The sequence below is a fragment of the Amblyomma americanum genome, chromosome 5, assembly GCF_052857255.1.
Source record: "Amblyomma americanum isolate KBUSLIRL-KWMA chromosome 5, ASM5285725v1, whole genome shotgun sequence".
NCBI lineage: Eukaryota > Metazoa > Arthropoda > Arachnida > Ixodida > Ixodidae > Amblyomma > Amblyomma americanum.
Window position 1 is genome coordinate 105,734,182 of NC_135501.1, and position 12,496 is coordinate 105,746,677.

The following is a 12,496-nucleotide window of genomic DNA, read 5'->3' on the forward strand; positions in this document are numbered from 1 at the left end:
ATCCAATGCGGCCTCCACGGCTTGGTCGAAATTGCTCGGCTTGCGCGAGAGCACGAACCGGCGCACGGGGTCTTGCAGACCAGCCACGAACAAAGCGGTCATTTCCTCTTTAAGTATATCCTCCGCGTATTTCTTCTTAAGCTGGTCTCCTTCCTCCTCCCTGCTTAACGTATCGCGCGCCAAGCGCTGAAGCCGCGACGCAAACGTTCGCACGTCCTCCCCTACCATCTGTCCGGCGTCACGGAACCTCTGTACTCGCACGTGACGTGGTTCAGTGTCAAAATGCTCAAACGCGAGCTTCTTAAATTCCGCAAATGATTTTGTGGATTTTACTTTTTCGTCTCGCCATGCAAAATCATGAGCAGCTCCTGCCATCTTACACCTCGCCATTCCCAGCATTTGAGCATCGGACCATCCCCCCATTTTCCCAATCTCTTTTAGCATGGAAAAGAAATCGCAGATTGGAACCCCTGTCTTATCTCCCGTAAACGTCGGAATGACGCTTCCTAATGCCAGCATGCTTGCTCCGAGCGACGGCTGTGGAGTGGGAGCTCCCTCAGATAAAGACATTTTTTTTTCAAGCCCTCCGGTGCCTCAAGCCTCTCAAATGGGGGTAAAAGTCCCACAATCAGTCCCGTGATTCCCTTTTGATTACAATTTTGAAGTCATGAATGTCGCAGCATTCAGAGGACATTTGCTTTTGAGACCCCACTTCTGGCACTAGTGTGATGACCCCCATAATGCGCAGGTCCACACGGGACGGAGAGGCAAAGAGACACCGTATGGCTCAGTTTAAACAAACAGGTATATTCAATACTTACACATGATTAAGATTATACATCAGAGGCTGGGGCGTCCGAGCTTACGTGCCGACGACTTCATGGGGGCGATGGAGTGGCTCCGGAGTTGGGCTCGAGCGGTTGCTGGCAGAAGCTGCACGCCGTCGGGCTTCGGCGCTGAAGGCCCTCTTGGCGAACGATGTCGTCCTGAGCGTGCTTCTTCCGTACTGCTTCTCGATTTTTATATACTCTTCTCCACACTCCCTAGGGTGAGGACGCCCACGCCGGAGGGGAAGGAGGGGGGGCTAGGGCTTTCACTTGGGCGCACAAACATACCACCGCACTTATTGTCTCGCCCCCCTCACGTGTTGAGTCCGAGGGAAAGAATGTTGTCTTCGAGGTAGCGCATAGCGTCGGCTGTGGTAAGGCGCGCTCTGGCCCGCTGACAGTTCCCGCGGGTCACCGGCCTCCATTCTCCATCCATCAACTGACACTCGCTCCTCAAGGTAAGGCGCGCTCTGGCCCGCTGACAGTTCCCTTGTCCTGGAATGTGCTCGGGAGAGCCGCCCCTGGAACCGCCACGCCAATTGGGGAGGATAAAGCCTGTTTCCCCGCGGCGGTGGCGGCGGGTCCGGTTGGGTCCGGTTGGGCTTAAACCCCTTCGTTCTGGTTGTCACTCTCAACGAGCATGGCTGGGTAATTGATGATGCCTGTCATCTGGGTCTCCGTCTACGCCGCGCCGTCGAACGTGGAACCTCGTAGCACACACAAGGAATGTACCTCGTAGCACACACAAGGAATGTACCTCGTAGCACACACAAGGAATGTACCTCGTAGCACACACAAGGAATGTACCTCGTAGCACACAAGGAATGTCACACAATTTTTGGACACTAGTGAGATACCTAGTCGCTCAATGACTTTCGAAGATAATATTTTGTTCTTTTCCTGAATCTACATTCCATCTTCTTCTACGGGAATATATTCGTCCATGAGTGAAAGAAAGGGTTTGTGTTCCGAGGCTTGCTAAATGCTTGGTTTAGGTTTAGGGGGGTTTAACGTCCCACAGCGATTCAGGCTATAGGGACGCCGTAGTGAAGGGCTCCGGGAATTTCGACCACCTGGGGTTCTTTAACCTGCACTGACATCGCACAGTACACGGGCCTCTAGAATTTCGCCGCCATCGAAATTCGACCGCCGCGGCCGGGATCGAACCCGCGTCTTTCGGGCCAGCAGCCGAGCGCCACAACCACTTATCCACTGCGGCGGCTGAATGCTAAAAGCTGCTGCGTGACAACTGCTATTTCACAACTATGCGAAGTGATGTACGAAAGCGGTGTTGCCTCCCATCGGAACAGGTCACACTACATCCCATTATTCCTTTTTTGTACTTTCTTTAACTCCTTTTTTATATGTCGTCAAGAAGACAGAAGCTAGCGTTTACTATTATTTCTTCACGAGCTTCACTGCATGGGTCACACTTGCGCTTTAGCCGTGTGTTCTTTGTGGCATCTTTTCACAAACCACCAAACATCATCTGAGACTCATCTTTGAGCAGCGCGAAATACAGGACGTAGAGGAATAAACACGTGACGACACGAGCGCTATTCTAACAATAGAAGTTTTATTTCTAGAAGGGTTAGTTATATAGACACCAAAAACAAGAACCGAAAAAACACACAAAAACCCAAAACATAAAATCGCGATAGGCCGTAAAACCGTGCGTGCACACAGCGGGAGGTTAATGGCCTCATTTTTACAAAGCACACCAGAAATCTTAACACAAGACACGCTCCATGCCATCAACCTGTCGCCACACATTCCCCGAGGGCGTGAATCTCTTTTTCCACGAGATTTATAGAAGGCGAAGCGACACATGTTTCATACTCCTGCCTTATCAGAAATGCCTCAACAAACTCCCTGCAGGTCCGATCTCGGTGACTAAACAATATTTTTGTCCTGTCCAAATGGGGGAAACAATCTTTACATTTCCGGCAGTGCACAGCAAGGTTCGACGAAAGTGCCCCTTTTACTGATTTTCGATGTTCAAACAGCCGCTCGTTTATACAGCGGCCTGTCTGGCCGATGCACGCCTTCCCGCAGGAAATCGGGATAGAAAAAACGACTCCAGTGTCGCAGTCGACGAGCGATTGTTTATGTGAAACTGTGCATCTGTTGCTCCCTCGGTCATCCCTGCCCTCAAGCTTCTTTTTTACTTCACTGTAGACTCTGCTCAGCTTATTCTTAGCTGTGAAAACTACTTTACCCCGTAACTAGCCCCTACCTTCTTCAACCGGTGTGACATTTCATGTGCGTACGAAATCCCGACTATTCTTGTTAGCGCGTCGTCTTTTTCATTTTCCTTTGCGAGAGTATCGCCCCTAGTCAATATCCTTTCCGATATTTGAGCCAGAGCCACATCTGGAAAACCAGCGTCCCTAAACCTCTGAGAGGCATCACCTGAGAGGCAGCTTCGACATGCGTGTGAGTGTTTGATTCGTTGAGCATTTGCTTTTCTCAAACTGTACGAAGCTTGTATTATAAACTTTTATCCGGCTAGCGCCACTTAGCATTGTTATGATTGGTGAAGAGCAGAGTCGCAAGAACTAATTTATAATTGTTCATGGATGAAACTGAAGTCCAAAAAACTCTTTTGCTCCAGCTTGTTCAGAAACCATTAAAGTTTAAAGCAGAGCTCTGAATGCTGCTATTGCGATTGTGTACGGCCGAGAAGACAAGCTTTCGCCACCCTTCTTTTATGCCGGTGCGGGTTGCGCCCAGACGTCATAATCAATTTCGTATGCAATGCAACATGATGACCGGCACCTAAACAAAAATCGCAAGTTGAGTTTATCACGTTGACTATGAGGGACGCCGTAGTAGAACGCTCCGAATGAATTTAGGCTACCCGGTATTCATTAACGTGCGCTCAAATCGCACTGAGCAAAGGCGTTTTTGTATTTCACCTCAACCGAAATACTTGTCTCCTTGGGCGGAATTGAACCCGCAACCTCGGGATAAGCAGCGAAATTTCAAAGCCGCTGAGCCACCGAGGCGGGTTCGATCTGCATTAAGTGCTCTTCAGTCTAAACGGGAGGTGATTTATGATTTATGGTTTATGGGGGTTTAACATCCTCAACCAACTCAGGCCGTGATGGACGCCGTGGTGAAAGGCTCCGGAAATTTCGACCACCTGGAGTTCTTTAACGTGCACTGAGACCACACGGTACACATTCCTCTAGAATTTCGCTTCCATCGAAGTTCGACCGCCACGGCCGGGATCGAACCCTCGTCTTTGGGGTCAGCAGCCGAACGCTATAACCACTGAGCCTTCGCGGGGAGGTGAATTGTCGGGACAGTTCGGTCATGCAACAGGTATCTTCCTGATAATGAGCATTATCCTGTGTAATTAGCATATTTTCATGGCATTGATCTATGCCTCAGGTCTGCAGGTAAGCTTCTGTGCCTGAAAAACAATAAAAGAGAGATCTTGTAGTAACGGCACTATTTCCATACCTTGTTGACACATTTGTATACGTCATCTAAGGCTCATTTAACGGAGGTAATTGCGGCGCAGCAGTTCACACTGTCTGTAATGGAATAAACGTCCCGAAACGGCACCCGCATGTAAAGCTATCGTTCGTGTCTGAATGTGAGCTCTGAATCCTTCTTTCACAGTGCGCAGGCAGCAAGGCATGTTCAAGATATATCGCACATGGTGCCCTCAATAACGGGGCATGAATATGACATTAAGTACTCGTAGCGCTTCGCATGCACAGTTTCGAGACCAATGAGGTAGACAATTTCATGTGAATCACAAACGTTGCTTCTAGTGGCGAAGAACTTTCGGCAGGACGAAAGCAACGCGCTCAGGTACAGACAGCGTACACAAAGGAAGCAACACTTGATCGTGAATCTATATCCAGCGTGTTCTGCATAATAGCGGCTTTACAGAGAACTCCCTATGGTGCGGATCACAGTTAAAAAATGAGACGAGCGCTTCACATGCTGCCTGACACACTGCGCAAGATGTCTGCCGCAATCTCAGCGACACGCAGTTTGAAGATGTTTGGTAGGGTTCAGCATTGCTCTAGATACATGAAACATATATCTTCACATTCCTGCGAATACCAATCGCTGTGTTCGTCATGATCATCACCAACCTGACTGCAGCCACTGCAGGACGAAGGGTTCCCCCATATGTCCCGATTAACACTTCTGTGTTTGCTGTGCACAACTTATTCCACCCACCTAACTTTCTGCCCGCCCCTGCTACTCTTGCATTCTGGTGTAATCCATCCCGTTACCCTTAACGACCGTCTGTTACCTTGCCTTCGCATTTCCTGCCCTGCATAAGCCAATTTCTTCCTCTTGATTTCGTGATTTGATTTGAGGATATCATAAACCCGTGTTTGATCCCTGACCCACTCCGCCCTCTTCCTGTCTTTTAACGTCATACCTATCGTTTTTCTTTCGATAGCTTGCTGCGTTGTCCTCAATTTAAGATGTACCCTTTTCGTTAGCCTCCACATTTCTTTTTTTTAGGTGAGTATCGGCAATATATGCTAATATACACTTTTTTAAAGCGAAATCTATTGCCCCTGGGCATCAATGATGGGTGAAGGTGTGATGAATGATCTAAATGAATGTAAAAAGGTTAGCTGATTTGATGAATTCCAGTAGAGAACGATGGTACGGTCCCTGCGTCCAGGCAATGTATGAAGAAGGGTTTCTTGGTGAAAGACCTGCTACCATCAGGTGCCGGATCCTTGTAGGCTTGAGAGCTGGGCAGTCCCAGAGTAAGTGATGAATTTCGGCCTCAATGTCCTCGTGTTTACATACCGGACACCCTGGCCGAGGAAACAATTCTCGATACTGAGGCCACTTCCGAGTGATGGCTGGTTAATATACACTTTTCTCTTGAGGGATTTTTGTAAACTGCAAGTCATGATCTGAGAGAACCTGCCAAATGCGCTCCACCCCATTCCTACACTTCTAGTTATTTCACTCTAGTGATCCCGGTCTACGGTTACTACCTGCCCTAAGCAGACGTACTCCCTTACCACTTTAAGCACCTCCCTGCAATTCGTAAACTGCTGTTCCCTTCCGGACTATTCAACATTACTTTCATTTTTTGAACATTAATTCTTAGACCCACCGTTCAGCTTTGCCTAAGTCATTCGTCATTCTTTGCAATTCATCTCCTGGGTGACTTAGTAACCCAATGTCATAAGCTTGTCGCAGATTACTGAAGTAATCATCGTCGTCATAAGCCTGACGGCACCAACAGATAGACAAAGTCCTCTCCCATATTTCTCCTTGAACTCTATTCAATTATAGTAAGATTACTAACGTATTCTGGATTAAATGTTATCCCTAAAGCAACTGTTTTTATTTCATGCCTGTGAATACCTCATTTAAACAGGCGCTGAATAAAATTGGAAAGATCGTGTCTACCTTCCTGACACCCTTCCTTATTAGAATTTTATTGCTGACTTAGTGAAGGACTATGTTTGCTGTGGAGCCATTATAAATATCTTCCAGTATATTTACATAAGGCTCATCTACACCCTGATCCCGCAATGCGTGCATTACTGCTGAGGTTTGACTGAGTCAGATAGTTTCTTGCAATCTAGGAAGGTTACATATAAGGGTTAGTTATATTCTGCGCATTTTGGTATCACCCGACTGGTAGTGTGAAGATGTTCTATTGTCGAGTAGCTTTTATGAAAGCCTGCCTGCTCATTTAATTAACTGATGTGCAAGGTTGTCCTGACTATATTAGAGATTACCTTAGCGAATAGCTTGTAGGCAACGGACAGTAAGCTGATCGGTCTGTAATATTTCAACTTCTTGACGTCTCCTTTCTTATTAATTAAGATGATAGCGCCCTTCCAAGCTTCCAGTATGCTCGAGGTCGTAAGGCATTGTGTACACAGCGTGACTTGTTTTTCTAGCACAACCTCCCCTTCGTCCTTGAACAGAGCTCCTGTTACCTGATTCTCTTCAGCTGCTTTTCCCCTTTACATTCCTTCTAAGGCTTTCTTTAATTCCTCTTTCGCTACTGGCTGGATGTAAATTCGCTCTGAAGTACTGACTGACTTATTAACGTTCTGATTTCAATGGGTAATGTATAGATTTGAGTAGAATATTCTGCTGCGTTTAAACGGTTATAAATATAGCGAACCTTGAGGCCACTTCCACTAGGATATATCTACGCACGATAGCTCGAGCTCTGACAAACCTGTTTCTGGAGGGACTGAGGAAAAGGCCAGACGCTTTCTCCTTGTTCACGGCTCCAAACATGCCACACACGTGCCCAAGTCAAGAGATGCTACAACTGCTGTGTACTCACAATCTCGGTCTGTTGAAGAAATAGAGGGGTCTTGCTGTATAAGTTGGTTGCAAACGCGCGCAGTACACCCTGTCGTCGACATAGAGGGGCGCACCATTTTACAATAATGTAACGTACAAGGCGAAGGAGAACCACCGAAACTAAGTGGAAAAACTGCGGCGGTCGCTAAATGTTCCCAGCGCACGAGACAGAGGCAACAAACTTCTGCCTGTACTAACGCATGCGCTATTTCTTCGTGTACAGTTGCATTTATCACTGCCCGCCTCTTCTCCAGCATCGACACGATGCGGCTATGAGGGCTGGGACACAACTGGAGTCAACCGCAGTTCAGTCAGGTGACCTGTTGTGATAAGGCTTCATGTGAACAATGTGCACGATTCAGTGAGGTGCGACCGTCGCGATGAGCGAGCCGCGGGTGTGGGAGCAGCTGCATACGTCACATCACTGATACGGCACACTACTTTGTAAAAGCCCAAGTATCTGCGCAGCAACTTTTGTTGGCGGTTAAATAGGAGGCGTACCAGCTGCCGCGCTTCCTCAGCACGCTGAACGAAGGTGTCTACGTCGAGGTCAGCGTCAGAGTCGCAGTAGGGGTCAATGAGCAGCATAACATCCAATAGAGTTGTCACTTGCCGACCGAAGGCCAGCTGAAAGGGGGACAGTCGGGTTGTTTCCTGCAGGGAGGTGTTTTACGCAAGCGTTACGCACGGCAGAATGGTGTCCCAAGTTCGATGCTCGACGTCGGCATACATCAAAAGCATGTTCGCTAATGTGCGATTGAGTCGCTCTACCAACCCCTTTGTCGACGGGTGATACGATATAACACGTCGATGGCTGATGTGCGTCAGAGTCATCACGGACTGGGTTAAGCGGGCCGTGAAAGGTCAGTAACGGCAATGGCGGGGGCTACATGACGCAAGACGATGTTGTGGACAAAGAACTGCACCAGTTCAGAAGCGGTGCCTTTGGCAAGGAACGTGTTCTCAACGTACCGTGTAAAGTACTCGGTCGCAACGACTATCCAACGCTTTCAGGAGAAGGACTTTGTAAGAGAACCGAGGACGCCTACTTGGTGAAAAGGAGTCTTTGGAAGATCGACGGACTGAAGAAATCAGCGGGGGTTCAATGGAGGAGACTTCTTACGTTGCCAGCCACGGCATGTTTTAACGTAGGCCCGCACCGATGGGAGTAACCTGAGCTACTAGTACTTTTGTCTAGTCCACGCGAGTGTACGGCGCACTCGATGATGACCAGCGGATGTTGCATCATGAAAGGCACTCAAGATCTCAGGCCGCAACTGTGACGGTACCAAAAGTAGGAACGCTTCTTTGTTGTTGGCAAAATTGCGTTTTTAGATAACACTAGATCGTAAAGTGAAGGTGTGGAGCCCACGAAAAAAAAAGCACGCGGAATGCAAGCGTCGATACCTTCGAGGTAAGCGACGAGTGGCGCTTAGTCCGCCCTCTGAAGCTGCGCCATTTGGGTAGTACTTGCAGCGCCCAGGAAAGAAACATCATCGGTATTTTTCCGGGATCAATAGTGATTGGTGTTCGCGACAAAAATTCCGCATCCTAATGCTTACGTCCTGACTTGTGCGCGACTATTGACTCGTACTCTTGCAAGCGTAAGCACCATCTAGTCAGTTGTCTTGAGGGGTCTTTGAGGATCGCCAGCCATCATAGGGAGTGGTGGTCGCTTACCACACGGAAGGGTCGTCCGTGGAGGCACGGTCAGAACTTGCCAATGGCCCATATATACCACTGTAAGGCATTCTTTCTCAGTCGTAGAATAATTAGTCTCGGAGCGCGGGAGTGTTCGACTGGCATAACTGATGACACGCTGTGCACCGTCTTGCCACTGAATCAGTACAGCACCAAGGCCAACATTGCAGGCATCAGTGTCGATGTCCATGGCAGCGTGTTCATCGAAATGGGCGAGTATCGGAATACGTTGTGAAGCTCGACAAATGCAGCCTCTTGGTCGCTTCCCTACAGGAAGGGCATGTCGTCGAGAGTCAGTGAGTTTAAAGGTTCAGCAATTCTCGAGAAATCTTCGACAAAGCGTCTATAATAATAGCACAGACACAAAAAACGGCGAAGAGCTTTGTCAGTTTGTCGTCGAAAAGCGGAGACGGCAACGGTCTTTTCAGGGTCCAGGTGAACACCTTGTGCGCTGACAACGTGTCCAAGAAAGCGAAGTTCCGCAATAACCAAAACTAAATTTCTCGGGTTTGATGGTGAGTTGCGCGGCTTTAAGTTCTTGCAGCACAATGCGCAACCGCTCCAGGTGTTGGTCAAAGGTGTTCGAAAATATAACGACATCGTCCAGGTACACAGGCAGCACTGCAACTTTAAGCCGGAGAGAAAAGTATCCACCATGCGTCGGAACGTGGCAGGCTGTGAGCGCAGACTGAATGGGAGCATCTTAAACTCATACCTGCCAACGGGCATCGCGAAAGCCGTCTTCTCTCTGCCTCTCTTGTACACTTTGATTTGCCAGTACCCGCCTTTGAGATCTAATGAAGAGAAGTATCGGGCTTCCCGCTATGGTATAGCGCGTCGTCAATCCTGGGCTGCGGCTAAATGTCCTTTTTGGTCACGTTATAAAGTTGCCGGTAATCAACACAGAAGGCGCGGGAGGAGAGGCAGCAGGTGCGAGAAGCACGGGCATCGATACTCCGTATTTGCACCAAATTGTAACGTTCAACGCGATGGAGAGCCACCGAAGCAGAGCCGAAAAGCTGCGGTGATCCCAAAGTGCTCCCAGCACGCGAGCGAGAGGGAGCCAACTTCGGCGCCTACTAATGAATGCGCTACTTCGCCATCTACATTTGCATATATCAATATTGTCTTCGTTATCTGGCATGCATGCTGGTTCTGAGCACGTGGGAACTGTATTTTTCCCCAAATTTGGAATTTGGTACGATTAAGACCCGCCGCGGTGGCTCAGTGGTTAGAGCGCTCGACTACTGATCCGGAGTTCCCGGGTTCGAACCCGACCGCGGCGGCTGCGTTTTTATGGAGGAAAAACGCTAAGGCGCCCGTGTGCTGTGCGATGTCAGTGCACGTTAAAGATCCCCAGGTGGTCGAAATTATTCCGGAGCCCTCCACTACGGCACCTCTTCTTCCTTTCTTCTTTCACTCCCTCCTTTATCCCTTCCCTTACGGCGCGGTTCAGGTGTCCAACGATATATGAGACAGATACTGCGCCATTTCCTTTCCCCCCAAAACCAATCATTATTATTACGATTAAGTTTTGCCATAATTGTCTTGCCCGGAACATTATTATCCTTTTTTACTATCACTCTCTCACCTTTGGCGAAAGCCAGGGGCAGGGTGGCCTTCGGAAGTGATACTCAACAATGTGCCACATTCACAGCCTCAAACAAGTGATGAAGAAAATAGTAGTATGTGCCAACTCCTGTCTATAGCCTTAATATATTACGAGAAAGCATGTGACTAATTGGAAACCTGAGCCCTCATGCATTCATTACGGAACCAGGGTCTAAAAGCAGCACATGTAAACGTACTGGAAATTAACTATAGTGCGTGCACAGCAACCATAGCTCTCCTGAGGTAAAGTGATAAGTTTCCAACCAGGGGAGGTGTGATGCAGAGTGACAGGATCCTTTCACTGCTATCCAACGTGTGTTTAGAGGAGGTATAAAGAGAACTGGCTGGGGACAGTTGGAGATAAACGATGGTGGAAAATGCCTTAATGATTTATGATTTGGTGAAGTCAGTGCCTGGCTAAGTTATTCAGGGAGACGAATCGCTGGGCTTGGCTGAAGACCAAGACAGGCAGTGCAGAGCAGCGGGTATAAAAGTTATTGTGAAGAAATCTAAAGTAATGTGGAAAAGTCTACGTTTACTATAGCAACGAATTACTTGAAATTTATTGGAGGATACATTTACTTATGCCAGGTAGTAACGGGCGATACCAGCAGCACAAGTGAAATAAGTAGGAGAGTAAACGTAGACACAGAGCATTTGGCAGGTACTCTCAGATCAAAGTTAGCATCTGCTCAGTGTCGCTCGAAGGATCGTAAATATTAGCTGTATCTTTCCAGTACTCACCTGTGGTGTAGAAACTCGAAATATAACCAATGGGCATGAACTTCGACTGGCAAGAGCGCAGCGGGTTATGGAAAAGGAAATTACAGGTGTAACGATAAGCGACAGGAAGAGGGCAGAGTTGGTCAGGGATAAACACGAGTTAATTAAATCATAGTTGAAATCAAAAGGAAGAAATGGGCATAGGCAGGGCATGAAATGCGAAGTCAAGATAACCACTGGCTCTTAAAATTAACAGAGTGGATTCCAAGTGAAGGCAAGCGTAGCGGGGGGCGGGAGAAAGTTAGGTGGGTGGATGAGAATAAGAAGTTTTCGGAGATAATGTGGCCAAAGCTGGCAGTTTCGGGCTGCTTGGAGCGATATAGAAGGAACCTTTGTCCCACAGTGAACTTGGTGCGGGCTTTTGATAATGACGAAAGGGACATATATTTAAAAGAACAGACAACATATACGCCTTTTTTCGCTTAGTTTCGCACTTACACATCACTGGGCAAGCCAGTCAATCTTTTTTTGTCCAGTGTGTGGTGCAGTGAAGTTCATAACTATACCATATACCTGCTGATTGTTTCTAACGTTGACAGAGTTTGAATACCCAATTCTTTTACAAACCTGTTACGGACAGTTACTGTGATCGAGTTTCGGCAATGGAAACGGCCACACACGGCATAAATCTCCTGACCGGAATTGACCAGCAGCCTTGTTATGTATGCGAACCACGATGGGTCACGACCTCAGAAATAAATGTAAGCAACCAGGACTGCCAGATTAGAGCTGAGGCCAGGTCAGGCCGCCCATCAGGTCTTCACGTAATCCGAAGTTCCACGAACAGTCAGCGATTGAAGCACGGAGGAAAAGGCAGGGCTTGGTCAATAGAAGTGAAGGCGGAGCTACCGTGACCTGAGCTCGGGAGTTCAATAGCGTGTTCATTGTGCTATCCACGTCTTCACCGGACCCGATAGCCTCGCAATCATCTCCGCGAAACCGGAGCACCAGTAATGTAATGTGTCGGAATAACGCCGACAAAAAACAAACTACTTCTGACAGAAAGCGAATGTAACTTGTGTTATCGTGGGGTTAAATATAAGTTGGGGTCTGCCAAAACGCACCCAGGACGCTTTTTTTACGTGCCGGATTAGTACTGGCCGGGAAAAATGAACCCCAGTAAACGGCGGAGGGATATACTCAAAGTTGTTTTGGAGAGTGGGGAACGGAGGGAGAAGTAGAGGGGGGGGGGAGCACTAAACCAGACCCACCACCCCCTGAGGCAGATGCATAAGCCAAGCCTAACA

The 12,496-nt window shown here is 48.2% G+C and overlaps 1 protein-coding gene and 1 non-coding gene across 5 annotated transcripts in view; both read left to right on the top strand.

Moving 5' to 3' along the window:
* LOC144134895 (cyclin-dependent kinase-like 4) overlaps nucleotides 1–12,496 on the top strand; it is a 108,621-nt gene that overhangs the window by 66,367 nt on the left and 29,758 nt on the right. The window lies entirely within an intron of this gene.
* On the top strand, nucleotides 10,069–10,140 carry TRNAS-ACU (transfer RNA serine (anticodon ACU)). Its single transcript has one exon. It is a non-coding gene; the product is annotated as a tRNA-Ser (tRNA).